At 35.8% G+C, this 26,799-nt stretch overlaps 1 protein-coding gene and 1 long non-coding RNA gene across 2 annotated transcripts in view; both read right to left on the reverse strand.

Annotated features, from left to right (window-relative positions):
* LOC108523542 (contactin-associated protein-like 2) overlaps positions 1–26,799 on the reverse strand; it is a 1,139,721-nt gene that overhangs the window by 215,510 nt on the left and 897,412 nt on the right. The gene's annotated exons all lie outside the window — the stretch shown is intronic.
* LOC108523546 (uncharacterized) lies at positions 17,514–18,983 on the reverse strand. The gene is made up of 2 exons (XR_001883837.1): positions 18,533–18,983; positions 17,514–18,210 (listed from the first exon to the last, which is right to left on the reverse strand). It is a non-coding gene; the product is annotated as an uncharacterized LOC108523546 (long non-coding RNA).

The raw sequence follows: 26,799 nt of genomic DNA on the forward strand, positions 1-26,799 counted from the left end.
ATCTGTTTCTATATTGCTATGCAATTTTCCTTTATGATATATTAAGATTAATTATTTGCATAATATTTGTGGATACCTTTTTTGTTACTTGATAAACTTCATGAAGCTAGAGTCTATGTATGATTTTGGTCATCATCATCATAAATACCTGGTACAATGTGTGAGTATAGTAATTGGTCGGTAATGATGTATTGATGTAATGATGAGTGAAGGGACCCTGACTTCAAAAATCTCACAGGAAAGCTACACATAAATGCAATACAATGAAAGAAACCTGTTTAGTTTTAAAGAAGAAGAGAAAAGATTAGACATTTTGCCTGAGGGAAGACTTTATAAAAAAGGTGGTATCTGAGTTGCGTCTTGAAATATTAGGCAGTTTGCCTGGTGGACAGGGAAAAAACGTCATTTTGGAGAAAGGAAACTGCCAGCAGAGCAAGGGCCACAACACAGAGAAAAGTGTGGGCCGTGCTAAGGATCTGGAATTTATCCTGTAAATTATTGGAAAAGACAGCAATAAGATTCTTTTCTGGGCACTCTCTGTACACAATAAGGAAGAAAGGAAGGAAGGGAGACTGGAGGGGGAGTTTGGTGAAGGATGCTTGGCACTGATTGGCTACTACATTGTGCTTCCTCGGGCCACACGACCTACAGAGAGAAAAAACTGGCACAATTTGCATTGTTGTTTTAGTTTAAAGGAAAATGCTGCTGAAATAAAAGGGGAGGTGGTAAGTCATAGTGGTCAAATCTAGCTTTTCCGCATGCTCTCTCCTCCAATTTGAAATTTGTTTTCTATTCTTTCTGTGAATAACCCCTAATTCAAATCCTGACTCTAGGAAAACTTACTTTCTTCAATAATCTCACTTATCTTTAATCACACAAAATTGTCACAGTCATATTTATCTGTATCATACTTTCAGAGCTGAAGCTGTGTTTTTATTTTATTTTGTAATCATCCACAGGCGAAAAAGTGCACAATGAAATGTTTAGCACAAAGTATATTTTGGTAAGTGTTTTGATCAGTATATAATAATGCAGTAACAAATGAAGATTTAAAAATTGTCACCACAGAGGAGCAGAAAGAAATTGGACAAATGTGTAAAGAGAATAACATGATAGAAAAGATGATAGAATGATTTCTTTAATTATATGAGAGGTAGATCAAAGTAATTATGAGACTGGGCGTGGTGGCTCATGCCTGTAATCCCAGCACTTTGGGAGGCTGAGGTGGGAGGATCACTTGAGGTCAGGAGTTCAAAGCCTGGCCGATTTGGTGAAACCCTGTCTCTACTAAGAACACAAAGAATTAGCTGGGCATGGTGGTGCGTAACTGTAATCCCAGCTACTCAGGGGTCTGGGACAGGAAAATCGCTTGAACCAGGGAGGTGGAGGTTGCAGTGAGCTGAGATCAGATCGTGCCACTGAACTCCAGCCTGGGCAACAGGGCAAGATGTCGTCTCAAAAAAAAAAAAAAAAAAAAAAAAAAAAAAAAAAAAAAAAAAAAAAAAAAAAAAAAAAAAAAAAAAGTAGTAATTATGAATACTCTGCTTTCAAGAAATAATAAAAAAAAATTCTGTAATACTTCAGGAATAATGTTATATTTAATTCAAGTACTGGTTTTTCCCCAAGGGTTAAATAAGATCCAGAAACTTGGAATTATGCAGTTTTTGACGGAAAATTTGGTTAAATAAGGGGAATAACTGTTTCTTACAACATTCCCAGCACTGCATTTTGAGTGACTCCTTATTGTATGCTGTTGTTTAAGAAAATCATTAAAACCTCAAAGTGTTGACATGTGTATGGTGGGGAATTCACAAGTGAGTTTCATTTGGTGAACTTAGGTGATATAGGTATTCATGACAGTTATAACATTCAGCTGTTCACAAAATTCTTGTAAGTAGTCCTGCAATTTAACTTGCCCTCTTGTCTGCAGCATAGTGTAACCACAGAGGCTGGTGTGGTCTCTAACTTTTCCCTACGATTCATGCTCAACCTGTTGCCAGGCTCACTGGTATGGAACCTCTCAGTCTTAGGCTTGCATTTTTATTTTCCTCTCTTCCATTTCCATCTTTAGGCGAAAAATAATGTTAAAAGAAAAGCTGCTTCCAGGCAAACAGAATCCAAGAAGCACACAAAAATGATCAGTTATGGTTTGTGACCTGATAGGCTGTTCTGGGAATTGAGCTGTCATACTCAGGAGAAAGGCAGCTACGTGAGCTGTGAGGCTCAAGTGTGGAAGAGATAAATAGGGGTGGAAATGTGAAGTTAGGATGCCTGCTTTCATTTGAAAAGTACTTTTTCAGGCATTTGAGAGTTTAAGAGGTTTTGTTTGTGTTTTTTCTATTTTGTATTTTAGCTTTGCTTTTAAAATTAAATCTCTCTTTGGGTCTATCGACACATTTTATTCTTTAATAACTGGTCTCCCTTCTACAATTTCTCTCTTTATTTCCAGAAATGTCTGCTGATAAGAACAGCCTTCCCAGGAATGGGTCAAATGGTAAGAAGATATATTTTTTAAAGGCAAAAAATTTAAAGAAAGGAGAGAGAAGAATAGAAACAATAGTTGTTGGTGGAGGATACCATGTAGCCGTCTTCCGCATTATGATTGAGTACATTCGTCCATCAATGAAAACTAGATTCCATCAGCAGGGACTATATGCAGAGCATTTATAATCATTAAAATTTCCCAATATAAGAAGGTCCTCTTTGCAAAATGGGAATAGCACAAATGGATGAGAATCATTCTCAATGGAAAATGGAAGATGTTATACTGTATCAGAATGTTTGTGTACACAGATTTTATTTAAATATGGATGTTATCATAGAGAAGATGAGAGTTTGCTCTCAGTACCCTAACTTCAGCATTAGAACTTAACAATGTATTGATTCTGCTCCTTGCCTTCTCTTTTTTCCTCATGCTTTTAATTTGCTCCTCCCCCATAATTAGTCATTACATTTATTTACTTATGTTTGCTACTCTGTTTCTGCTGTATATACAGTTAGAGAATCTCTGTACAATGGTTAAATTACTCCTCTTACCCATGGCCAAATATGGCTCTAGAAAAACCATAAGAATATGAAGCATGGTCTTTGTGACCCTTAAACCCATGTGAGCCTCTGTTGCCATCTGCCCATCTACTACTGACATTTATTTCATTCATTCTACCTCTTTCCTTGATCATTATTGCCTAACATTTCCTTCTTAAGCTTCTACACTTTCTCATTCTCAGCTTCTTACTTCACTAAGGAAACAAGAAAATCAGAAAAAATATCCCAAAGCTTTCATCACAATATTCACAGACTGACCTGTGAATGAGCCCATAGACCTCTCCTATCACTCTGGATAAACTATCCTTACTTGTATACAAGGCAATGCACCCATTTGAACACTGTATTCCATGGTTACTTGCACAAATTTAATTCTCCAGAAATTCTTCATTCTCACACATTACCATTTATTTTTCTATAAATTCATTCTAACAAAAGTACTGCTATTTTAGCCAACTTTTAAAATTGATACATAATAGATGTTCATATTTTGGGGATACGAGTGTTACTTTCATACATGTATATATCTGTAAAGGTTAAATCGGGTTAACCAGAATATCCATTGCCTTAAAGATTTATCTTTTATTTATGCCAGTAACATTTGAATTATTCTCTCCGAGCTATTTTGAAATGTACAATAGACACATGTTAACTGTAGTTACCCTTCTGAGCTCTTGAATGGGCCTTATTTACAGTTCTATCTAACTGTAAATTTGTACCCATTAATAACCCTCCCTTTAAAAATTATACAACTTTTTTTTTATATTATCCCTCTCTATCTACTGTTCTTTTCCCTTGCTTTTTTGTTAAGCAAAAATTTACTGCCTCCAATACCTCTCCTCTTGGTGTCTTTCAAGTATATTACATTCGCAATATCACTGCATCACTTCAGCAGAAACATCAATCCTCCTTCCAGAACAGCTTAAACTCTTCTGATTTTACTCTTACTTAATTGGCTGTTCCTTCTCTGTCTTTTGTGGTTTTTCTCATCTCTACAAACTATGCGTCTTGGATATCCCAAGGCTCAGTCTTCAAACCTCTCCCATTCTCTATCTACATTACTCTCTGGGTGATTTTAATTGAACCCCTGGATTTAAATACCAATTCCACACTGACAAAATCCACATATATATCTTTAGTATACACATCTTCTCTGAAATTCAAACATAGATATGCAATCATCTACTCAATATTCCCACTTGGATATTTATTTTGAATGTAAAACTTCAAGAGTCTAGAGCTAACTTCTGACATTTCTCCCAAGCCTTCTTTTTCTACATTCTTTTGTATTTTAATAAATGCAACTTCTTCCTTGCTCAAATCAAATACCTTCAGCTCATCCTTTCAGTCATATTTCATATTGAATACAAAAGCCAAATGTCTCAAACTTCAGGATATATCCAGAATCTGTCTGATTCTCATCACCTGTATCACTATCACCCAGATCTAAGACACTCTTGTCTCTTCCTAAAATACTCAATAATCTCCTAACTGGCACCTCTGCTTCTTTGTGTATAGCAGCTAAAATGAACTTATTTTTTTTTAAGTAGAACATTTCATTGCTCTGCTCAAGTGCCACCAGTGGCACTCCGTCTCACTGAAAACCAACATCACCTTTAATTGCACACAGGCTCAATACGTCTGCTCCTCACTCCTGGTTACTTAGCTTCTCTTTCTGGCCACATGGTCCTCCTTGTTCTTCCCCAGCAAATTCCTTTTATACCTGCTAGTCCTAGAGCTTGGAGCAATCTTCCCCCCAGATAGCATTAGATCTGTACTCTCAACTCCTTCAAATTTTTGTTCAAATTTTAACCCTCCAAACCTCATCCTAAACTCACTATTCCTTTTTCTTGCTTTATTTTTTCCATAGAAGTATGACCATCTGTCATGCTATTAAATTTATGTGCGCGTACATGCATGCATGTATGTATACGTTTCTGTTTTATTATTTCCCCTGTAGAATATAAGCTTTAGAAGGTGGCAATTTGTCATCTGTTTTTTTCACTGTGTTATCTGATGTGCCAAGAATATCTGTGGAGACATAGTGAAAACACAATACTTTTTTTGAATGAATGAGTGAATGAAGTCACCATTGTTTGGATCTGAAACATATTTTACTTATAATTAAAAGTGAGTATCTAGAAAGTCACAGAAGAATAACTTCTAACTCTCTCAAACACTCTGAGTTATATTTCCAAGAGAAGTCAAATCCATCTTGTTTCTCTTGGAAACCCTTGCAATCATAAGAAGATAGCAAGAGTCATCACTCTGCAGCATAAAAATGATTTTTCAGCAAGGTTTTAGAATTCAAAGGATATTCTGCAAGCCTGAATTCTTGACCCTTATGCAGGTGGGAAAAGAAAACAAAAGTCTGTATACACAAGTTCAGGAATGCTAATTTTGGTGTTCAAATAGTTCTGTTTTAAACCATATGGCAAACATACCCAGAAGAAAATTTCCTCACTGCTGTGTTTGCTTTTATAGCTTTAAGCACTGTGGTTTTATGCAAGAGGAAATAGATTTTTGAGATGACAGTGACAGGTGAAATAGGATGTGAAGAAATGATACTTCAGATTCTCTTATGTCAACAATATAAAAAAGCTACATGAAAAGGAAGTGATCTACCCATCTGTGAAACCCAGAATTCTCAAAGAGTCATAGCCACGATGAATTAACATGGTGCTCATGGTACTCATTCAAATGCTTTGTGATAAATCGTTTCAGTTTTAATTTCTTCTAGTAGGTCTCATCAATAGCTAACTAAGCTATGTTGTTTTCTTTTGCTAAAAAAGTATGGTAAACTCTCATTCAATGTAGTTGTCACAAATGATCAAATATTTAGGTAGAATACTAGATTATATAGAATATTTGTATTACCAGTTTCTTGAAGCTTAGAACAGAGCATGATGCAGTTAACATTATTATTTTCCTGAATATATGTAACAATTAAGTAATTCAGGATCATGTGACACCTCAGGGCCATCAATGATTATTCTATTGGAACTTGCTAAAGTAATAAATAGCATAATTTTAGATAACAGAGGGTCTTCTATATTATCGTTCGTGTAACATTTTTGCCAGTACAAAGAATTCCCATTGAATCAAATTTGCCTGTTGGCTTTTATAGGGATCTAAAAGTCAAGACACAAAGCGGTGTCATATTTGAAAATAATTCTTTCTTTGAAAGTTTAAAGTTCCGTGTGGGGCTTTAATAATTTTAGGGGTAGAAATTATTATCTTCAATGTGTTTAAAATCCATGGTGACAAAGCACACTGACAAGCTCTAGGTGAAGCTGGAATGAATGTTAAACCTTAACCACATGAAAAACACACGTGCTGATAAGGGCACATTAGGGCCAGAAGCAGCTCTTATAACATTTTATTCTGAAATGGCAAACTTGGTTAGTATTTCAGAAAACAACCTAATTTGTTGAAAAATTGTATCTGTCATGTTCTCTTTAAAGTCACGGTAGTTGAAATAAGATGATCTCATTACTACTTTTCTCACAGTTAGAATAAAATAATAGTATACCAGGCAGGGTAAAAGCCATTTTAAGTTTTTGTCAGGAATTTCAAACCAGCATTATCTCTTCTTATCCATTGGTAGAGAAATTATCAAAGAAAGAAAAAGCAGGTTTTAAATTCACTTATGCCTTTACAATTTGAATCTGACTTACTCTGTTGAAACATTAGTAATTAATCATGCATCAACACCAATTGTCATAGATTTTGGCAGTCATAAAAAAAAGAAGAGAAAGGAACCACATTTTCTATTTTGTTCACAGTGAGGCAGGAATAATGGATTCTGGGGTTATTGTGCTAACTGATACACCCCCCCCCCCCCCCCAAAAAAAAAGCTTGAGTGTGTACATAACAACTTGAGAATTCTTCCCTTTTAAAATTATAATGCATATGCCATATTTATTAGTTAGAAATATTTTATGTTCCTCCAGTTTTTATTCATTTGTTCAAACTGCTCTGAAAAAGCTGGAAGAGATAATAATGTGGACAAGGTAATTGGTGTTGATACCAGTATCTTTATAAATAAAGTCAAATTTAATAATATATTGATTAAAGTAAGAAAAATAAGATCAAAGTAGTCTAATATGGCGGGCTTGGTGATATTATATTTTCACTGAGTGTGCTATAAATGCCCACAAAACCAATCTTCTCAGGTATTTCTTGGTTGAATTTTATTCACACACATAGATCTGGTAATAAACAGACATAAAGAACACAGAACTAGCTTGCAAAGGCTGCAGTTTCCATTTTCTCACTATCAACTACAAATTGCAGTTTGCATATATCAAAGTTTCATTTTTTACCTGTTTAAATTGGGATTAAATTAATTACATTTGTTGGACAAATACACAGAGTACAGGTGAACTGTATAAAGGTAAATTTGTTACTTGAATATATTAGTAAATGTTATATATTATATGAAAGAAAATTTCGCGAATACTTCTTAGCATTCTGGCCATTCAGTTGAATTAATTTGCAATAGAATTTTAATTCTTATTCCATCTGGTATCTTGCCAAAGTAGTAAACAGTATGATCATTAGAGTCCTTCCTAATTCCTTCATCGTGTTCATGTGTGTGTAAACCCTTTAGACGTTTTTTACTCATAATAGCTTTAAAATTGCTTTATGTCCTTCAGCCTCATGAAGATGATGACTTTATTAAAAAATTAAAGCCAAAACCAAAAAATCTTAACTGGGCACAAAAATAATTCTAATATGCTTTTATGTCTTGCTTACTGTCAAACAGGCATCTCTATGTGTATAATGTAGAACAGAAGATGTAAGAAATATGAATACCTTTCCCCACTTTGCATAATGAGGCAATTAGTTGTTATCTAGGTCCCTGGGTGATGAGCAATATTCCAGAAATATGTGCTTGGGTATGACGTGTGTGAGCTGTAAATGTGAGAGTCCCAATAATTGCTATAATTGCTGATGGGCTCAGTCTCACCCGACAATTATGCACCAGATGTGTAGTAAGAGTACTTGGTGTGGCTGATAGCTTATATGGCACAAAGTACTTTCAAACTAAGTTAAATTTTGTAATTAATAACTGTAATGAATGTTACAACTATTTTCCTCTACTTTAACATTAGTTCATGTCCTTTATTATAAAATACCATACACATGTAAATTTCACATAATTAGATTGACTCATCAATCTGTTATTCCCCAATTACATAACAACATAGTTACTGAATGAGATTTATGGGCAAGGTGCTAGGAAATATATTTTAGGCTTCAGAAACCCTTATTTGCATATTCTAATTAGCAGTTTATTAATCTTAAATGCATAAGGAAATTAACTTCAGCTTAATCTCATAAAATTCATCACAGTAATCCTTTATTACATTGCTTTGATATACATTATTTTTTAGCCGTTTATGTACTGGAGTAATGGCTAGAAGATAGGAAATTTCATCCCCTTATTCCAGTTACAGATCTTTCCCCACTCACACTGTCACCTACATTATAATAAAAAATGTAATACCTTCTACTAACATTTGCTTTCAATAAATTCATACAAGATTTTCTATTTCTCTTCAGTAACATTTCCTATCCCTTTTTTCAGAAGATCTCTCCACTAGCCTGCCTTTTTACCAAATCTAGCAGAGTAGTTCCCCCTTTATCCATGGGTGACACGTTCCAAGACCCCAGTGGATGCCTGAAACCACAGATAGCATTGAATCCTATATATGCTATGTTTTCTGTAACAAAATTTACATGAATATAGTCTCTCTCTCTTTCTCTATCTCTCTTGCAAAATACTGTGATAGTTTCAGACCACAGTCGACTGCAGTTAACTGAAAGTAGAGAAAGCTAAACCACGGGTAAGGGAGACTACTGTATCTATAGAAGCAGATATATGAGTAACTTTTTGTTGAGAAGATAGTTTTTTCAGATCATCAGGTGGTAACTTTCAGGAGGTGAGTTATATGAATTCAGAAAACCTTTATTAACTCATTGCTGCATGTCGGAGACTAGGTACAATGAACAAGATGGAAGATAAACCAGAGAAGCTCATTGCCCTGGAGAGTTCTAAAACAAGACCCACTGGGAAGAGAAGTAAAACTTTTCTCCGGGACCAAACCCCATCTAGTGTGGGGGGAAAAGTTTCAGAAAGTTCTGGTGTGCTTTTAGGTTCCTCGGATTAGTATTTGGGGTCTTTACACCCCAAAGCACAAATGCGACCCACTGAGTTTAACTGTCGTTTCATGAAGAAACACTACACTACTACACTATTTAGCACTCAAATAAAGATATCTATTTAAGTACTAAAAGACGGCACCATTTTGTCATACTAGGAAGCTCTTAGCAGTTTAGAGATTTAAGAAAAGCTTCTTAAGTCTTCACCATTTCATAGTGTTTACAGTGAGCTTCCAAATCCATTCTGTTTCTATAAAACTAAATGAAACAGACAAAACAACCAAAATGGTTACAAATATGCTCTTTGGTCTATGATCTCATACACACGAAACTTCCCCTTTCAAATATGTCAGTTATGGCTATGAAAACCTGAAATGAATGTCTTTATGTGGAACAGAAATGGACTTTGAAAGCAATTCCAAACAAGAATATAATAACAAAATATTCTAATGTTAAATATTCTGTGTTTATACGTGAGTTATGTAACATACATATTAATTATGCATTAATTGCAATCCAGCCTTGTTGAGTATGTTTGTTCTATTAATAAAAATGTAATTGGGTATAAGAATATGTCTAATGTGCCTAATATGTTGTTATTATATATTTTGTAGGTATTAGTTTCTGCTATTTATTATTACACATACTATTATTATAATGTATTATATAATAAATTATATATAGAGAGGGAGACAGAGAGAGAGAGAGAGAGCATGTGCAATGGCAAAAGTATCAGAATGACTGTATGACTTATTTTTATGTCTGCTTGCTTAAATTTGCAAAGTCCATGGCTGATATTTAGTGAACATGCCCTGGTATGGCCACAGCAGTTCAGGTATTGAAATACTTTTGTATAATTGGTAAATATCTACTGCTTACATTTCCTGAATCTACTCCAGATGTGCACTGGAGTAGACCTCACAAAAGTCCCCAATCTCAGAAACAGCTGGGGCCTCAATATATTGCTTTAGGTACTTCAGCCAGTGTTCATTCTGGTCCATGCCCAGGACATACTGTTGGCTGAATATTTTAAATACCATCTTCTCATATATCTTGATATGCTTGATGAAAACTACCACCTCCAAGAAAAACAGATGATATTCTCTTGCTATTGTAGTGGCTCTTTAGAAGTACTGTAGTTATTATAAAGGTGAAAAATAGTCGCTATACTTTTAAGGAATTATAGTGGGACAAGTGCAGTACCATAGTGTCCAGGAACTTGATGATGGGAAAATTTTCTCTCTATACCTCACACCCACTATTTCCTTACAGAAATGCTGCACATAGTCCCCTGAACCTGTGTGCATACTTTTGTTTCTAATCTGTGCAAGTCTCATAAAATATCCATATTGCCCTTTGCTATTTGATGTTTGTAAAAGAGTTGAAAGGGTGATTTGAGTGAAGGCACAGGTTACAGATCACAGTTTAAGGCAAGAAGGAACGGATGAAATTTAGAATCTGTAACCACTGGAATTAAAGAAAAAGAATCTTTAAGATATTCAGAGTTGACCAATTTGAATAAGCACAGCTAAGAATACATATTTTAAACATTTACTTTGGTTGATTTAACTTCTGTCCCTTTTTCAATCCTGATTTTAGATTTGGGGTTTATTTTTAAGGAGTTCTGTATCTATACATTATGATCCTGATCTGATACTAAAGACTTCTTACATCAACTAAGGCAAACAGAAAATAATATAATTAGTACAAATAAATAAATAATATAATTCCAAAGCAAGGTTCAGGAGAATTTGTTGAAGTAATGAGATTCTTTAGTTCCTGGAGTGGGGTCAATCTGGGGTTACTTATGAGGCACACCAAGAGATTTTTATTGGTTCCTTAGACTCAGACCAAGGATCAGGAGCCAAAAACAAAGCCAAGACCAACTATCCAGACAATAAACAATATATTGCCATTTCTAATGGTGAGGAAACAAATACATATTTATAACGTGGCCATATTTTTAGAAAACACTGTCTCTATTCTCTGAGTCTCCTTTTAATCTACTTCCTCAATCTATTTCTAAAACACTTTAGACATGTTTTTGTTCTTATTCCTTGTTAATGATTTGTTAGTTTCTTTGTGGAGAAGCCAAACCAGGAAAAATCAAAATACAAGTGTTATTTAGATGATTGGCAGACTATTTCCTTAGCACATCATATTATAGAAATGGATGTTCCTCAACCAAAATCATAAAAGATCTTTATTATATTTCTAAAAACATTTATTTTCTTAATTGTGTTTTCAGAGAGCTTTTCCTTAAATCTTTCAGATAATGGATTGCACTATAAGATATCATCTTAAGTTATCACAGTCACATGTCACTCTGCTCTTCACAGTGAAACTGATAAAAACGGATAAGTCACCAGAGAAAGAATGACATGCTTTCATTAACAATCAACATACCACAGATTTCTTTTGAAGATTTCTCTAAGCTAAGTACACTAGTTGAAAAGAGGTTTGAAACATAATTTTCAAGTATTTTGATTTAATTATGGCGAGGCTCAATGTGTAGCATTGTTTGGCTCTATGGTTTTCTAAAGAGAAGTTTCAAATTTCTTTTAGTTTCTTCCAAAAGATCATTCAGCACCTCTCTAATTTAGCTTTTTCCTCAGATTCACTTACACTTTGCAGATTAAAGTTATTCCCACTCCCACCTATAAGCAGTAAATATATGTGTTTTTAATTGCCCTTTAAATTTCATAAACCAAAATAACATATGCTTGTTTACAAAGATCTAATTAGCACATTTACCTAAATATGCTTTCATGGTTGTGAAGATATTAAAATTAAAATGCAAATTATAATGTGTATATGAGAACTAAGGGAGAAGAATTTTAACCAAATGGCCCGCAGGCAAATGATTCCCCTTGCTGTTACCTTGCCATTTATTGGACACTGTCCTCAATAAAACAGGCAGAATCCTTACCTGAAAGTTACAAGTCTTCATTCTGTAGTCACTTAAGACAATATTAACAAAGCCAAGACCTTGAAAGACATATGATTAATATAGCAAATAACCAACTCAGAAATCAAGCACCTTAAAAATTAATGCCACAAAAGAAATCAATAACAAAGAGAAAAGCATTAGAAGGTTCAATTATTAGTAAAATAATCCTAGCACCATTCATATTTGGGGAGATCAGTCTCAAAAGATTTCTGGAGAAGATGCATCTTCAAAACATTTTTCATAGCCAGCTAAGAATATGGCTCTGGTATTGGGAAAAACTGCAGCAAGACAATGAGGACTTTTGGATAGCTGAGTATTGATGAGCTAAACTGAAGGCTCATGTAAAATCCTGGAAATGTATATCTATAAAATAAGATTCAGGGCAAGTTAGAAAGGAATTGCCAGTTAGTATGTAAAACTATGATTGCTTATCAAGTTTTGGTTATCAATTATTTGAAAATACATGTAATTATATCTGTGCATTTATCAATTGTGTTATATACCCTAAAGGATGATGAGGTTTAGAAAGGAGTGTGTGATACTGAGCAAAAAGAACAAAACTGGAAGCATCACACTCCCTGATTTCAAAGTATACTACATAGCTATAGTAACCAAAACATCACAACACTGGCATAAAAACAGACATGCAGAACAATGGGACAAAATAGGAACTCCAGAAATAAATTTGTGCACTTACAACCCATAATTTTCAACAAAGGTACTGTGAACACACCATGGAGAAAGGACACTTTCTTCAATATATGGTGCTGGGAAAACTGGATATCCACATATAGAATAATTAAATTAGATCCTTATCTCATACCATATACAAAAATCTGCTTAAAATGGATTAAAAGCTGATATATAAGAACCAAAACTGTGAAACTCATTGAAAAACCATAGAGAAAAAAGCTACGTGACATTTTGTGAGCAACGATTTTTGGATATAACTTCAAAAGCACAGGTAACAAAAGCAAAGATAGACAAATAGGATTGCATCATAATAAAAAGCTATTCTACAGCAAAGGAAACAATCGACAGAGTAAAGAGAAAACCTACAGAATGGGGGAAAATATTTGCAAACTACACATCTGATAAGGGGTTCATATCCAAAATAAACAAGGAACTCAAACAACTCAATGGCAAAACAAACAAACAAAATCAAATAGCCCAATTTAAAAATAAGCAATGACTTTAAATAGAATTTCTCTAAAGAAGATATACAAAATGGTCAATAGCTGTATGAAAAAAATGCTCAACATCACTAATCATTAGGGAAAGACAAATTGAAACTACAATGTGACATGACCTCTTACTTCTCAGAACGTCAAAAAGACAAAAGATAACAAGTGTTGGTGAGGATGTAAAGAAAGGAGAACCCTTGCCTGATGTTGGTGATAATGTAAATTAGCCAGTATTTAAAGCAGTACGGAGGTTCCTCAAAAAAATTAATGAAACAGAACTCCAATGTGATCCAGCAATCCCACTACTGAGTATATATCGAAAGGAAATGAAATCTTTATGTCAAAGAGATATCTACACTTTCACGTTCACTGCAGCATTATTCACAAGAGCTGAGATGGAATTAATCTAAGTATCCATTGATGGGTGAATAAATAAAGAAAACACAGTATGTATACACAGTGGCATGCTATATTCGGCCATGAAAAAGAAAGAAATCGTGTTATTTCTGACAACATGGATGAACCTGGAGGACTTTAAGTGAAACAAACCAATCAAAGAAAGACAAATACTGCATGATTGCCCTCGTAAATGGAATCTTAAAAAGTTGATCTCATATAAGTAGAAAATGGAACAGTAGTTACCAGGGGCTGGGGTAGTCGGTGAATGGTGGTTGGGAAGGTATTAGTCAAAGAATACAAAATTTTAATTAGATAGAGGAAGAAATGAAAGAGGTCTATTGTACAACACAGAGACTATAGTTAGCCATATATTGTATTCTGAAACAATGCTAAGAGAATGAATGCAAAATATCCACAAAAATGATAACTATATGAGGCAGTGCAATGTTTACAGACTTCAAAACAATATATTGTATATAGTAAATGAATACAATTTTGTTAATTAAAAAAAAATATATATATATATTACTAAATAAAATAGAGTTTGTGTTTCCATGGTTACTGTAACCCTAGCAGGTTTTAGGGAATTGTTAATAATAGTAGCTAACACTAAATGCTAACTGCTAAGTACTTTACATACATTTTTTTTCCATTTAATTCTTACAACAATTCCATAAGAAAACATTCTTCATTTAGAACAAAATTAGTCATCATATTTCTATTTCCAATACAGACATGATTCATGTCACATTCTCTTTTGTACCTTCTGCTGCATAAAAAGAGAAGAGGAACTCCTCTATAGAAATTGAAGTCAATGAAATTACTCTAATTAGAAAAATAAAATCAGTATAATCAATAACAGTAACAATGGCCATTTATTGGCAAAGCAGGGAGCTAATTGCTTTATATATATTATCTTACAATGCATGCTGTCTATTATCTAATACAACATGTATAAAGCTAGTAGTATCATCGTAATTATTAAAATGCCATTTTTTTAAAGGGGGAAATTTGTGCTCTAAAGAATTATGGGCATGATCATATTTCCTCAATGTGAGTGGCAGATCCATGTTTTTCACTCAGTTTTGCCTAACTCCAAAGTCTATTTTTCACATCTTGTAATACATTCACCTGTATCCGTCTAAAATACGTGCCCAAACCCTAACCCCTGTGTGATGGTTAATTTTATGTGTCAACTTGATTATGCTAAAGGATGCTTAGATAGCTAGTAAAACATCATTTCTGGGTGTGTCTATGAGGTGTTTCTGGAAGAGACTGGCATTTGAGTCAGTACAGTGAGTAAAGAAGACCACCTCACCAATGTGGGAATCATCCAGTCCATTGAGGGATTGAATTTACAACAAGGTGGAGAAAAAGTAAATTTCTTCTTTTCGAGTACCTGCCCTGAGATATCAGCACTCATGATTTTCAGGTCTTTAGAGTTGAACCAGGATTGACACTAGTGGTCTCCTATAAGGGTCATTGAGATATCCTGTTGGTTCTGTTTCTCTGGGGAACCCTGATTACTATACCTTAGTACCTGGAAATGTGATCTTATATGGAAATTGAGAAGTTGGATTTTTGCAGATATATTTAAGTTAAGGATCTCAAAATTAATCATCCTGGATTTTGGTGGGCCCTAAGTCAAGTGACTGGTGTTCCTATAAGAGAAGAGAGATTTGATTTGAGACATAGAACGGAAGGCCTTGTGAAGATGGAGGCAGAGACTGGAGCGGTATCACCACAAGCCAGTACATGCCTGGAGCCACCAGAATATGGAAGAGGCAGGGAAGAATTTTTCCCTGGAGCCTTTGAAGGAGGTTTGGCCTTATGAATACCTTAATATCAAACTTCTGGCTTCTAGAACTGCTGAGAGAATAAATTTCTGTTGTTTTAAGGCACAAAGTTTGTGATGATTTGTTTTGGCAATCCTGGAAAACTAACACATCCATTAATGAAGATTTAAGATAAACAGCTGATAGGAAAATGAAAAAAAAAAAGGTGATCATGCAAAATTTATAGTACGATACACTAAAATAAAAAAATTCAAAGAATAAATTGAATGATAAAATAAAATTTTCAGCTATCAACTAAAGAGTCTCAACCTAAATAGTGAAAAATCTAACCTTACCTCTCTTGAGGAAAAAAATGTAACAACCTATAGTCTATATTGTAATAAGGAATAAATTTTATGGACAAGCTCCAACTACCAATGTAAATTTCCTTGAATCTTAACATGATGAAGATAATCTCTTGATCTCTATTGCATTTAAACAATGAAGTGATATATGTTTTCTCAGATATTCTGCTTTCTAATATCTCAAAGACTCAGCAAGGCACATCGAAATGCTACTTATATAAATTACTCTATAAATAATATTTTATTTTTATACTGCTCATTTTTTTTTTTTTTTACAATAGAATGAGAGCTTTCTTTATAAGGAAAAACTCTAATACTATGTCTTTTCATTGCCTGCAGCTTTAAACATTTTCAGAGGCAGAAACTATAGTAATAGCAGTTTGCAAATGAAGTGGTTTGTAAATCTTAAACTGTAATTTTCTCCCAAACAAAACAACAACTAAAAAATATGCTCTCTAAGGAGAGATGAAACTGTAAAGTCTTCTATTTGGCATTCAGATGTTGCTGGATATGTTTGCAATAAAGAATATCCTCCACTTAAATCGCACCTACATCTTTCCACCAAAATCTTTTCTTGTATACTGTCTGTCCATAACGGGAGTGAGGCTTAGTATCTCATGCTAGTTAGATGCATTATTCATTTCCTTTCTGCTTATATATTCCACAGTTTGAAATTTCCTCCAGAATTAAAAAATGTAAATTGTCACAGTCATAGCTACAATGTATCTCTTGTTTATTATACCTCTCCCAAACAGCCAGTGCATTTAATGATACACCATTTACATTTAATAGTATTCAGACATATTTGGCACATGTTTTATTATTTTATCTTATAAAGCTTGAATTTTTTAAAAAGCACCACTGATTTTTGTACCATTTAACATGTATTGAAAATTATCTTTCAATTAGAAAGTCATAAAGAAGTACAGGTAGCATTTGCTTCCTATATTTCAGAAAACTTTCAATGATTTTTCAATGATTCATTTACACTCCTATTATTAACAGAAAACGCAGTCTCATTTCAGTTGGTCTGTGTCTCAAAATCTAATGTCCCCATCTCCAGTCTTGGCCATTCTTCCCATTCACTCCCCAGAACTATGGTTAGTACTATCAGAGTGTTACGGACATCAGCAGCAGCAGAGCATTTAATTTAGATTTCACCAGAGCTAAGTAAAGTGGACAGCCGAACAGTACTTTCTCAATGAAGTAATAGATTAACGAGGTTTTTTTCTTATATAGCTAGAAAGCAGCATGCTATAGTGAAAGAGGATGAGCTTTAGATTTATTCCAACTTAATCTATACTGCTGATCTTCCCTCTCCATAGATAATTACTTCACTACTCTGAGCCTCATTATAAGCTTAGCTGAAAAACAGGAATAAGGAAGTTGCAAGGATTAAATAAAATAATGTATGTAATAGCACAGTGCTCAGAACATGAATGGTCATCAGTTACGTGGTAATTACCTCCAACTAACTCACGCACGTCCACAGCTTTGTTTTTTCCTTCCAGAGAATCCCAACAACTGAACTGCAGTAGTGTAGCAGAGGAGCCAGTTGGCTACATAAATTATACCTCATGTAGAATTTACAGAATGAAAGAAAGTTTAAAGACAGGTCGTTTGCTTTATTTGATAACATTGCTCATTATTGGCAAATGTGTAGTAGAATCAAATCAATCGATTTGTAGTCTGGAATAGGAATCTTCTTCTAATTATGTTTCCAAATCATAAAATGACTGTTAAGAAAAAAAAAAACCAAAAGCGTGCTCCAGTAATGGTTGCTATTCATTATTATGGCCAGGTATACAATATACATCTGAAATGAAATACTTTTGATTTGGGGAATTCAGGATCAAACTTGGCTTTGGGTATCCTTGAATCCAGCTGCAATCAAATCAAAGCTTTGAGACATTTTTGAAACAGAAGCAGCAACATTGTGAAAGATCAAATAAAAAAAAATCAGTGCAAATAAGAATGGTCTTGTGAATTTTTAGCCATGGTGGTACTTGCATAACAGCAGGGTCCACAGTGAATACACAGTACAAAAGCTGATGAAATGGCTCCCTGAAAGCAGGAAGGTAATGTTTTGAAGTCTGAAGAGCATCTACAATGGGACGCATTTGACAACTATATTTCAACAGAGAAATATCCAGAGAAACAAAGTGGAGCCCCCCTGGATCACTTTCGTAAAAGGTCTTTTACCAGCTTTAAGTCTCTCTGAAGGGTTTGTTGAGAATATAGTCCAAAGTTTCCCAAGGAAGTTTCTTCCTGGATTCCATGAACCTTCTAAAAGTATTCCCTGCCGTGCTTTGCCACATGCCCTTCTAAAATAGATAAATAAAGGCTAGAATTCATAAGAAACATAAGAGTTTAGCACAAAAACCTCTAATATTCTAATATTGGATCAAAAGCTTCTGATAATGGGTCATAAAAGTCATTTTCTATAAATGTATTGTGCTCTTTTAAACAATTCAAATTTAGAACGTTTAACATGGTATTTGTGGGCTACTTATATTTGAATGAGTAGATCATTTGTGGTAATTCCGATTAACTTTTGAGTATTAGGAACATGGCTAGAACTATACCTCCCTAAATTATAATTTTTTCCTATAGAAAAATCAGATTTGACATATCATCTCTACTTACACCATCTTGTTCAGTAATACAGCACATCACAAAGCTAAACATTGCCTTCAATGATTTCATTCTGATGTCTTAAGGTACTTTATTTTTAGTCTCTTGACCATTGAGATCAGCATTTTTCTCAGACCAGTATCTGATTTTCCAACAAACTCTCTACAAAAAGGAGACACACAATCCCTTAGGGCTTCCCTAATTTGGGGGGACCATAACTTCTTTTTGATAGTGTCTTCACAGTATCTACTAGAGTTAATGAACTGGAGATTGCATAAAGGGTACTATAAGCAGGTACAGCCCATATCCTGGTATAAATGTACACTATTCCTCTTATTTTGGGGCCATCCCATTTGAATTAGCCTCCTTCTCTTTTGGATCACAGCCAGAGGAGCCAATTAGTGAGTGGAGGGCATGCACCTTGAGGTTGGAGTACTTGGGAGCTACACAAGACATCTCTGGCCTTGAGCTTTATCATCATGTCACAGCAAATACTAGTGTTCTATGTGCTATTAGCTGTTCCATGGAAACAATTTGGGGAACATTCTATATTGCATCCCACTTTAAGGAAATTCAAAATTCTTCATTATAAGGTCTAACAAAAGTCTATCTAGTTATTTCAGCCAAAAATTTTTTTTCTCAGATGAATGTCACTGGACACCAACTTTTCATGAGATACAATTTGAAAAATGGAGTTCTTGAGTCTGTGTTTATAGCTGAAGGACCAGTTTTCTCAGCGTTGTTCTGAGAGCTACAGCCTCCTCAAGACGCTCAGTTGAGCCTGTGCCCGGTCCTCCTCTACACTTTCTTATTGTCAGTGCACTCTACAGAGCACTAGCTCCAGATGGAAGTGAAGCAGGATATGTCCCTGAGCCCTTCATGGAACTTGCAACCAGGTGCCTTATTTGCCCAGCTCACAGCTGTCAACTCCTTGCAGGAAAGAGCATGAAAGCGAATGAGCCGAGAACTGGAGTGCACAAACACTGGACCCAACTGGCTGCTTCAGCGCAGGCAGGAGCCAGCTCCATTCGCTTGGATCTGCTGTGCTCCACCCTTCGTGGGAGGGAGCACATGGGTAAGTGGAGGCCAGAGCCAGGAGCAAGTGCTTTTGGGCACCAGCAGGCGCGAACTTCATGCAGGCACCGTGGCAGAGTCTGGTATGATACCCAGGACCCCCGAAGCTCCAGAGGGACTGTTACAGTGCTCTTTTAGCTCTGCTATCCATGGACGCCTTGAGTATTAACAGCTCAGTCATCCCTCTGCCTACTCACATGAGGTGGTTGCCCTCCAGCAAGAGCAAAGGGCAAGTGTGACAGCCTTTTGTATCCACATTAGTGGCACCCAGGCTCTTGCCTGGCATTCAGGAGAAATGAGGTCATATGAACAACCTGAAGGATGCCAACTGTGGGGGATTTTACTGCCAATGGACGTGGCTCTCAGTGGGAAGGGGAGCTGAAAAGGGAATGGAATGGGAAGGTAACCTTCCCCTGAAGTCTGGCCATCTCTGGCCAGATTCTTCTCCAAAGTTATGCTGTCAAGCTATCCCTCTGAAGTCAAGCCACTTCTCTCCAACATCCAGCCATAGTCTCTGATGTCCAGCTGCTTCACCTCTCTCTGCCAGTTGAGTATGGGGTTTTTATAGGCACAGGATGGGGCAGGGCCACAGGTGGTTTTGGAGAAAGAACTATTTGAGCCAGAAACAGAGATGTAAGTTCGCACTTTGGACCGTGGTCCCAGGCTTGAGGGTGGGGTTTTGTTGGGGATCCACCCTTTCTGCCTAGAATTTCTCTTCCTCCTGTCCCTGTCAGAAGGAGAATGTCCAGGGCATTCACACCCCTGGTGAATTGTAACATGGACCTCAGGTCGTCGTCCCTTTATCACTGCTGCCGTGTGTTCAGGATTGATGCAGGACTTAGACCACATGGACTCAAGAACCCGGAAATTTAAAAGACAAAAACAAAACAGAAAATCCAGAATTACAGGGGACTGTTTCAGAGCTTTTCTTTGTATATTGTGGAACACATTATCCCATCTATTTTACGTATTGACATTTTCACTTAGTCAGAAGTTATTAATAATAAAAGTTTCAATACATGAAAGAAAACAGAATATGAGACTAGTAATGCCATCTCTAAAAAATGGGATCCAGGGAGAATCTAAGCTCCCCTATTTCCAGAAGAGCATAGAGAAAGCAGAACCATAGGTTACCTGCTCCTGCTGCTGCCTTACAACCAGATGATGGATGTTAGTGAAATATTTGTACTTAGGATGGAAAACATAGTTTAGCTTATGGTAGTGAAGCAATATTAGGGGGAGGGTCCAAGCCTGATATGGTCATGATATGATAGCTGGAAGGATGGAGATGACCAAGAGGTGAGTCCAGGAGGCGGACAATGGTGGTGCCAATGGGAAACAAAAGAGTGCAATTGCACATGCAAATGGGAGGCTGGGGCTTGCCCAGGCACCCAGAGCCCTTCCAGGAGGGCTGGGAAGTGAATTGGAGTCATTCTTTCATGACCAGTAACAACTACCAATAAACTAGTGTCACAATGACCTAAATAAGAATTCCCACATCCAGCTTGGGTAAAAATGCAGGGTAGTGGTAGCATATGGTTGGTTGGGGTACAATATTGCCTAACAATAGTATTCGGAAGCTGTAACGAAATACATAGTTTTTGACACAAGAATTCCACTTTGGGTCTTTATTTTAAGAAAACTAATTAGGGACCTATGCAAAGATATGTTACAAGGCTGTTAATTTTAACATAGCAATATAGATTTTTTTATGAAATACAATTTTCACATTAATATTTATGGGGCATAAATGTATTTATTTGTTTTGAAAGTTTTATATTGCATTTTGTTATACGAAGTAACAAGATTCTATGTAAAATCTTATTTTATGTCTACTCATATGTCCCTTAACAATGGGGGTATGTTCTGAGAAATGCATCATTAGGCAATTTCATCATTGTGCAAACGTCATGGAATGTACTTAAACCCAGATGGTATATCCTACTACACAGCTAGGCTATGTGGTATAGCCTATTGTTCCCTAGGTTGTAAACCTGTACAGTGTGCTGCTGTACTGGATAGCTTAGGCAACTGTAACACAATGGTAAGTACTTGTGTATCTAAACAGAAAAACTACGGTAAAAATTAATATAAAAGATTAAAAAATAGCACACCTATATAGGGCACTTAATAAAAACAGAGCTTGCAGGACTGGAAATTGCTCTGAGTGAGTCAGTGAGTGGTGACAGGATGTGAACACCTAGGATATGACTGTACACTACTGTAGATGCCAGGAGCATTGAATGCTTAGGTCACACTAAATATATAGAAAACTTTTCTCTTTCTTTGATAATTAACCTTAGCTTACTATAGATTTTTACTTTATAAATTTTAAATTATTTTTTACTCTTTTATAATAACACTTAGCTTGAAACACAAACAGCTGTACAAAAATATTTTCTTTCTTTATATCCTTAAGATTTTTTATATTTTTTCAATCTTTAATTTTTTATTTTACTTTTTTTAATCATAAAAGTTTCTATTTGTAGCCTGCAACATTGCTTTGAAGTGAGACAGTTATTCTGTCCTTAAAAACCTGACATCCAGCATTAACTTGGCCCCCTTAGGGATAATAGTGCTTTAAGGCATGGTTTCCAGAATACAAAGGTTTCCTTCATTTGAAGATTTGCTCTGACAAGTAATTCGCCCTCACAATCAACTTATCGCTAATCAACTGAAAACTAGAGTTTTCAGAAACTCTTCAGCTGTCTTTACATCAGCACTTGCAGACTCACCACTTACTTTCACATAACGTAATGAAAAATGGTGGTTGAATCATTTAAACCACCCAGAGCTAGCAGTAAATTCAACATTGTAGTTGGGTCCAGCCTTTTCTTTCAACATTGTGAACAAACTTCTCGCTTAGCTGTGATCATCATGGTGCTGGGAGGAATTCACTGCTGTGTCTGGTCTTCACTCCAGATCATTAGAAGTTTCTCCATATCCCATATAGGCTCTCCCTGAACTTTTGTTAGTCTCGTTGTCTTCAGTGAAGAAGACCTTTTCAGCTTCCAGCATTTTGTTCTCATTGTTCGAGATCATGGCTATGGTGGAATGGGGCAGACCTGACTGGTGAGCAGTAACCATTGCTGATTTTCTGTCTTTGTAGTTCTTAATCACTTTTAATTTAGCTTTCAGGTCAATCACAGGACATGGCCTCTTTCTGGCAACATTAGCCATGAATTTTGATGATTAAGGACCGTGATAAATAAAGCAATGTGCAATTAAACTAAGCACAAAAGAATATGATACAGTCAAGAGATTAACTTTGAATATGGTTTTATAGCAAACCTAAAAAAAAGTACAGGGAATACACCCTAAAATAACAATTAAAGTATAGTATAGTAAATACATAAACCAGTAACATAGTTGAGTTTCATTATCAAGCATTATATGCTGCTTATAATTGTATGTGCTCTGCTTTTATATGACTGGCAGCACAGTGGGTTTGTTTACACCAGTATCGCCACAAATGCATGAGTAATGTGGTGGGCTATGACTATGACAGCTGGGATGTCACTAGGTGTTAAGAATTTTTCAGTTCCATTATAATCTCTTGAGACCACCATCACATATGTAGCTTGTAGTTGACCAACATGTTGTTATGTAGCACATGATTGTACTTGACACCACAAACAAAGGAAAGGTCTAACCGACTAACCCTGGAAATGTTATTAGTCTTCTTCAGGTGATGCATTTCAGGTGATTTTTGATATCTCATTTCTGATTGTTTTGCTAAATGTAATATCTCTCTTTTATCTGAGTTTTCTACTTTTGTCCTACAGTTAAAATAAATTAGTTACTTTAAGGAAAAGAAGGTCTATAAAAGAGCTAGTGTTATGACATACTCATGAGAATGGCTCAAATGATATAGATACACTCTCAAGTTTTGACAAGCATACAGAGTAATGAGAACTCTAATATTCTCATCCTCTGCTGTTAGTGATGTAAACTGCTAGAATACACAAAGACATGGAATCAACCTAAATGCCCATCAATAATAGACTGACTAAGGAAAATGTGGTACATATACACCATGGAATTCTATGGAGCCATAGAAAAGAATGAGGTCACGTTCTCTATAGGAATATGAATGGAACTAGAGGCCCTTATTCTTAGCAAACTAACACAGGAACAGAAAACCAAATACTGCATGTTCTCACTTATAAGTGGGATTGTGAACTAAATGATGTGAACACATGGACACACAGAAGGAAACAACACCCACTGCGGCCTTTCAGAGGGTGGAGGATGCGAGGAGGGAGAGGATCATGAAGAATGACTAATGGGTACTAGGGTGATGAAATACCTGGGTGATGAAATAATCTGTACCACAAACCCCGTGGCACAAGTTTACCGATGTAACAAACCTCTGCCCTTGTATCCCTAAACTTAAAATAGAAGTTTAAAAAAAAGATGAAAGAAAAGAATATATATTCACCAAAAGACATATTCAAGAATGTTTCTAGTGGCACTACTTGAATTTCTTCCAAACTAGAAGCAGCCCAAATATCCATCTACAGTACAATAGAAGACAGGTTGTAATATACTCAATACACAGCAATGAGAATGAACTACACTATCTTCCGCATAGATGGACCTGTCACATTTAATATTAAGCACAAGAGGCCAGACGCAAAACAGTATATCTAATACTCTTAAATTAAGTTCATAGACGGGAAAACACACTTGTAGTTTCAGAAGTCAACAGCGGTTACTTGGCGGGGTAGGTTTCAGAAAGGGTTGTAAGGGGTTCACTGGGGCACAGGTAAAAATTTGGTCTGGATTTTGGTTATGTAGTGGCATCTACTTTGTGAAAAGTAATCGAACTTTGCATCTACAACTTTTACGCATACCTTTGTAAATGTTATACTTTAATAAATGTGACTTTGTGAAAATAATTGGTTTAGGTTGGAGATAGGAACTAGAACTATGGGCCACCTGGCATGTACTGTATGGGAGAGAGTCAAGTCACTTACAAGGGCATTGTGGTGTACTCATTAAGAGCACTGGGTTTAAAGCCAGATAAAACTAGATTAGATTCCTTGTTTTCTTGCTTCTAGCTGTGTAGCAAGAGGAAGAGTGAGAGACGAGGCCAGATACAGGCAGGGCCAGACCATGAAAGACCCTGTAAAGTCAAGATAAGTATTTTGGTTTTCATTGTAAGTGTGATGGGAAGCCATTTCTATTTACAGAGTAGATTCAAAGAGATTTCCTAGGAATAAAAGAAGAAAAGGAACTGTACTGGACTGATAGAGAAGAACAACAATAACATCTCTGAATGTTTCATTTTGGCTGCTTCAAAATAAACAGTCAAGCGTGCTTATTTTGAAGGAGAAAACAAGGCTGAACTGAATTCCTAGGGTAAGTCTCAAAATTGTGGCAGAAAAAACAAAAGCATGCAAGGAGAACAAGATTCTACAATCTTGAGGCAGATTTTTGAGACAGATTTTTTTCTTTATGTAAGAGCTTGCCTACCTCACAGCAGCTTTAGAAGTGGGTGAAATGTTATTTGGGACTGAGAGGAAACAGTGTGCTCTTCTTTACTCTTCATATTAGCCAGAGATGAAACAAAGAGAGAAACCACCGCCAACAAAAACTCTGAAATCTTAGGGACAAGATGAACAATTTAATCCATCTGCCTTGTGCCTTGACTCTATGTCTCCTCACTTTTAATACAATACAAAACCAGGATTGAATCCCCCCTGATAGTCACATTTGGAGAACTGGGAGAACCAGTATCCACTTTTTAATACAAGTACAAAAACAGGATTAGAATCCTGATAGTCACATTTGGAGAACTGGGAGAAAACCAGTATCTGCTGTTTAAGCCATCTAGTCTATGGTACTTAGTGATGGAAGCCTTGGCAAGATAATGCACTAGCTGACATGAAAAATTTCTATTAATTTAGTACTCTGTTAATGTCTTAGTGAGTACACACGTTTTAGTATACAGAAAATTGAACTTTGTTTTTATTTTCCAGAGAGTGTAACAAAGTGACTTACACAAAGTACATATTCAGCAAATGTTGGTACAAAGAATTAATGAGTTATAGAATGCATTAATAAGTAAATAATGAAAAATTCCACATTTAGAAATTAAAGGGCTTTAAAAGCTAAATATTAGGTGGTGGATATATTTTGCTTGACTACAGTAATCATTTCACTATGTATGTGCATATCAAAACATCATGTTGTATACCTTAAATATATACAATAAAAATTCATTCATTTACACAAAAGCTAAACTGCATTTGTAGTAATAATTGCAAACAGTATGCAGACTGGTAACTTCAGGATACTACTTCATGAGGAAACATAACTGAAAACAATTTCCTACAGGCAGAAATTGTTTGGCCATGTTGATTTTAGCAAATAAGATGTCCATATGGAATCTGAGAAAAATCACGAACTAGGTCTTTCATCATAGTTAATGTCATCTCTTATGTAAAGAGAAGTCATAAACTCTGTTCTTTGACCAATTCCACTTATCCAAAGAGGAAACAAGTTTTGCTGTTCTGATTTTTAGATTCCATCACGCTTTCCACAGTCAATTCCTTGAACCAATGAGAGTTCATTTATCTTTTTCTAACAACTTTGCAAGGACAAGGTTACATACAGAGCCACATGCAAAGACCTTTAAAACAGAAACATGCAGCTGGGTGAGGTGGCTCATGCCTGTAATTCCAGCACATTGGGAGGCCAAGGCGGATGGATCACGAGGTCAGGAGTTCGGGATCAGCCTGGCCAAAACGGTGAAACCCCGTCTCTACTAAAATTACAAAAATTAGCTGGGCGTGGTGGTGGGCGCCTGTAGTCCCAGCTACTCTGGAGGCTGAGGCAGGAGAATCACTTGAACCCGGGAAGTGGAGGTTGCAGTGAGCCGAGATCGCGTTACTGCACTCCAGCCTGGGCGACAGAGCGAGACTCTGTCTCAAAAAAAAAAAAAAAAAAAAAAACCAGAAACGTCCAGGGAGACAAAAAAAATCACACTCTAAAACTGAGTAACCTTCTCTTTTCTGCAAACTAAAACATATCATAGAACTTTTAAGAAATACAATAAAAAAATTGGAGTTATATTTACACCAATGTAGTCTGTTGGCTTTCCTTGGTTTTATTAATTTGCTAGACAGTTTGAGATGATCAAATGGCAGACGCCAATAGCTAGCCTGTAGAGATGATACTGAAAATTTCCAGACACCCCC

This window comes from Rhinopithecus bieti, unplaced genomic scaffold (assembly GCF_001698545.2).
Source record: "Rhinopithecus bieti isolate Rb0 unplaced genomic scaffold, ASM169854v2 scaffold_74573, whole genome shotgun sequence".
NCBI classification, from domain to species: Eukaryota; Metazoa; Chordata; class Mammalia; order Primates; family Cercopithecidae; genus Rhinopithecus; species Rhinopithecus bieti.